Source organism: Pteropus vampyrus, unplaced genomic scaffold (assembly GCF_000151845.1).
Source record: "Pteropus vampyrus isolate Shadow unplaced genomic scaffold, Pvam_2.0 Scaffold155, whole genome shotgun sequence".
NCBI classification, from domain to species: domain Eukaryota; kingdom Metazoa; phylum Chordata; class Mammalia; order Chiroptera; family Pteropodidae; genus Pteropus; species Pteropus vampyrus.
In genome coordinates, this window is record NW_011888936.1 from 4,573,923 (window position 1) to 4,578,894 (window position 4,972).

Consider the following 4,972-nt stretch of genomic DNA (forward strand, 5'->3'; position numbering starts at 1 on the left):
AACAAATGAAATGAGCTCTGTGATTGCCCTAGCTCACTGCCTTGTGAGACATTCCAGGCATTGTTATAGGGAAGGGGAAACCAGGAGGAATGTGCTCATTATCCTGGACAAAAGAGGTAGAGATGAGTGTCCATGGAGACCAAGGCAGAGTGTCATAAAAGAGAGCTGCATATGGTTAAAACTCCAGAAATCTGTGGAGAGGCCCCTTGAGTATTCAACTGATCAGTATTCAGTAGAATACTGACAGGTACACGTGTTTAAGGAAACTACCCAAGTCTTGGGAAGGAGCCATCTCAGAATTAGAGAGAATAGTACCTGTTTCTAATAATCAGAATGGAAAACCCCATGGTCCATGGGATTACAAAAGTATTTGGAAGGGTATTATGCTGGTAACAAGAAATTACTAGCTTTAGAATAAATATTGCTATGGTTCTAGTTAATCAATCTTAACAGCAAGATGTAAAGGTATCAGACTATTTCCAGGTCATGTAACTGTTCTCTAGAACAAAATTGAAGAATAATTCACATATTCATAAATATTCAGAACCAAACAAGGTAAATTTTTTAATGTCGGACATCTAATTGAAGACAACTTGGCAACAAAGAACAGAAAAATATGAACCATAATGAGGAGCAGACAAGGTCATCAAAGCAGTTAAAACCATCCTCCCTATGTTCAAAGAGTTAACTAAAGTCGTCATGATACATATTAAAAGAGCAACATCAAATTTTTAGGCTAAAATAAGACAACAATGCCTGAGATGAAAAATACACTGGATAAAATTAATTACAGAGCAGAAAATGCAGGAATACATGGCAGTCTTGAAAAAGCAATAGAACCATCCAAAATGAAACAAGGAAGAAAACAATGATAATTTTAAAAGGCTTAATAAATGTATTTTTGGAATTCTCAAGATACTAAAGAGTAAAGGGAGCAAAAAATTACTTTTAAAATCATAGAAATTTCCTAAATTTGATAAAAACTACAAACCCATGGATTCAACAACATCAGTACATTTTAAGCACAAGAAACATGTAGAAAACTACCACAAGGCACATATAAATCAAATCCTCAAAACCAATGATAAATAGAAAAATATTAAATAATCTACAGAAAATATATGTTATAGAGACAAATAAAAACTAGGATGATGGACCATTTCTCATTGAAATTATGCAAGTGATGGGTGGAACAACATCTTTTCAGACCATGAGGAAAAGAGAAACTATCTATCTGAAATTCTATGTGCACCCAAAATATGTTTCAAAATGAGAGTGATATAACAATGAGAGTGATGTAACAGAATAGCTGCAGCACATGTGCAGGAGACATGCTCTACAAAAAATGTTTAAGGAAGTCCTTCAGGCACAAAGAAAATGACACCAGTTGAATTGAATTAACAATTAACAATTAAATTTACAAATCAAACTGAAAATAGAAAGCCATGTTAAAAGGCTAAAACAACAGTGCTAGTAAGAAACTATTACTAAGGGAAAAGACAAGAGGAAAGAAATAATTTGGAAAATAAAATGCCACCATTGCCAATTAATTGAAGGTTTAATTATTACAAAAAAAAATGAGGTAACAAAATTCATATAGTTTTGGGTGGGCAAATGAATGAATTTTTGTTATTCTATAAAATGGATGATGCAGGAGATTAGAGAGAAGAAAATAATTTTTGTTTTGAACAATGTGAGTTGACATAAATATTTCAATATCTTTAAGCCCTTGCAGAGTTATAGTTTATGAAATGGACTTGAGAAAAGACAGGTCAAATTGAAAATAGAGAGCCATGTTAAAAGGCTAAAACAGTGCTAGTAAGAAATTATTACTAAGAAAAACGACCGAGGGAAAAGAATTAGGGAAATAAAAGTTTAGGAAATTGTACTTAGAGAATATGTTGGGACTTAAGATTTCATATGAACAGTAGAATGGATAGTGACAGCATCAAATATATATTACCATGAGAATGAATTAATATCTTGGGATGAAGATGTGAAATTCAGAGAACTGGGACCAGGGGCTACATTGCATATTGAGTCATCTACGAAAAATTAAGTATGCCTAGGAATGTAGTTGTATTTAAGGTGTCAATGCTTTCAATGATTAGAGGGCATAAAAACAGCCACATGAGGTATATTAACACAGTCAACTCACTTGAGTCTTCAAAAGAGAAAGGACTTCGTTTCATGTGGATGAAAGGCTCATAGTAGAAGTACACAAATGTAATACTAGACCTTTCCAGCCATGTGCCAAAGATGTAAGGAATATGAAAAAACCTATCAATGAGAGGGGTACAACGGGAAACAAAGTGATGTGTGAAGCATTTTTGATAGCGATAACGCAAGATTTAGACAGAATTTCAGGAAATCAGCTGAGGCAAAAATAAGTGGCTTGATGTGTTGTGTACGAGATTATGGAAGAACAGAATAAGTAGTGAGGCTTGCATTTTGTGTGATGGTGAAGGATAGTAAAGGTTAGGAGCATGACTGAGATTAACTGGCTGTAGTTCCATATGGGCTAATGGTAAAAAGTTGGTAGATTTGGGTCTATTTTTCACATGCTCTCAGAGAGATTGATTATGACCTGTATATACTTCACCAAGCATTTGAGAGATTTTTTCCATAGGTAGGAGGTTGAGTTAAGCACTGTCATTATGAAGATGCTCAAGACCAGCTATGTCATGTGTGGGAAAATGCAAAATTAAAGTTATTAATTATTAAGATTTAAATGATTATTAATTATTAAACAATTATTGGTAAAAATTACTAAGAATTTAAGAACAGAGACAGTAGAGCATTTAATCAAGGGCCCTTCTGAACACAGGTCCACACACATGAAGCTGGCTTTGAATGAGATTGTGACTATAAAACATAAAATGTTGACATAATCTGTAAAGGGACTTCTTCAAACACTAAGATGCACCTTGGAAAGCTGAGAAACGGAAATTCATTCCAGCTTAAACAACTATATCTTCAATGAGTTTCATAAAATTTAGAAATGGTTCTATATATTTACAAAGTTCACAAAATACTTAAATTAAAATGTTTTTTAATTTATTAATTTGAGGTGGTAAATAACTCCTCAAAAGAGTACAATACTTCTGAAATATCCAACACATTATTTCACTTGAAAGGTAGTCTGTTGGAACCAAGAGGTAATATCAAAAGCTTGGGCCTTGGGGTACTTAAAAGTATGTGTTGTCAGCTTCGCTTCAAAAGAATTTTTCAGTATTCACACACGAGCCTATATGAAAAAAAAATGATTCCTACATTCTCTAAAAAAAAATAACTTATGAGTAGTTTATATTCCACTAAGATTTATTTAATTATACACTAGATTGGAAAATTCCATTGGTCCAGGAGGTAGCCAAAGAGAAATATGCCAGAAGTATAATCTGATTCAATATCATCAAATTATACATACACAAAAATGTCAAAGGAATGCATTCACATCTGAAAAAAAACAATGAAAAAAGCAGCCCACTTAACACTTGATTGCAGCATAAATGTCCTCCATCTTGACTTAGGAAAATTGAGACATAATAAATGGGTGTATAGTTTTAAGCTGTTAAATTGGTGGTTATGTGTTATATAACAATAGAAAATTAATGCACCAACCGTGCCAGTTACCCAGACCTGAAGCAGGCTCCAGGATATGGGACTTTCAGTTTTAAATCTGAAAAATCCCTAGGCAAACTGGGATAAAGTGATTATCCTAAACTTCCCTTACTTTCTTGTTGACTCTGAGGGGCATTTTAAAGGATACTTTGTATCACATTTGCAAAATTTCTAGGACTTTTTACACAAATAATTATTTTTTTCATAAGATGTACTTTGCAATATTTCTAGAAAAGGAAGTCTCTTAATGGAGCAATTGAATTGAAAGAATATAAGGGTGCTACATCCTTAAGAACAATATTAAAACCAGACAATGATCTTTTAAAATGGTCGAACATTTATCAATTTAACAAAATCGTATTTGAACAAAATTATTTTAAAAAGCAATTGTATTTCTATATACCAATAACAAACAATCTGAAGGTAAAATTTAAAAACTAAAATTTACAAAGCCATCAAAAATTATCAACTACCTAGGAGTTAATCTAATGAAAAATGTGCAAGTCATCTACAAGAAAATGTACAAAAGTTTGTTGAGATAAGTTCGATAAGGTCTAAAGAAATGAAGAAACATACCCTTTTTATAACTGGAAAATGTGCTGTTGTTAGTATGCCCATTCTATTAAAACTTTATAGATTTAATGCAATTGGAATTCAAACCCCAACTAGTTTTGTTAACAAAATTGACAAGCTGATTTTAAAATCTGTGTGGAAATGCAAAGGATCTAGGATTCCATAAAAATTTGAAAAAGATGAACAGTTTCAAGACCTATACTTCCTGTTTTCAAGGCAACATAAAACTATAGTAATCAGGACAGTACAGTGTTGGTGTACAAAACAGAGCAAAAAGATCAATAGAATAGAATAGAGAATCCAGAAATAGACCGTCACACATTCGTGGTCAATCGATATTTAATCAAGTTTCCAAGTCAATTTAATAAGGAAAGAAATTTTTTTTAACAAATTGTTCTTAGAACAATCAAAAACTTGTACAGGGCAAACCAAACCTCAACTTCTACCACGGCCCACACCCAAAAATTAATTGGACATGGATCACAGACCTAAATGTAAGAGCTAGAATCATAAATCTAGAAGAATATATTTTTATAATATTAATGCAGGCAATTTTTTAATGCAGAAATTATAAAACACTAAATGTGAAAGAAGAAAGTGATGAATTGAATTTAATCAAAACTTAAAGTGTCTGTTAATCATAAGACACTATTAAATGAATATATAAGCCACAGAGTGAGAAAAATTATTTGTCAAAGAAGTATTTTGGAGAAATACATTATATTAAGATATGAGTTACATGCTATATGTAATTGTCAAAAGAAAAAAATCTACCAGT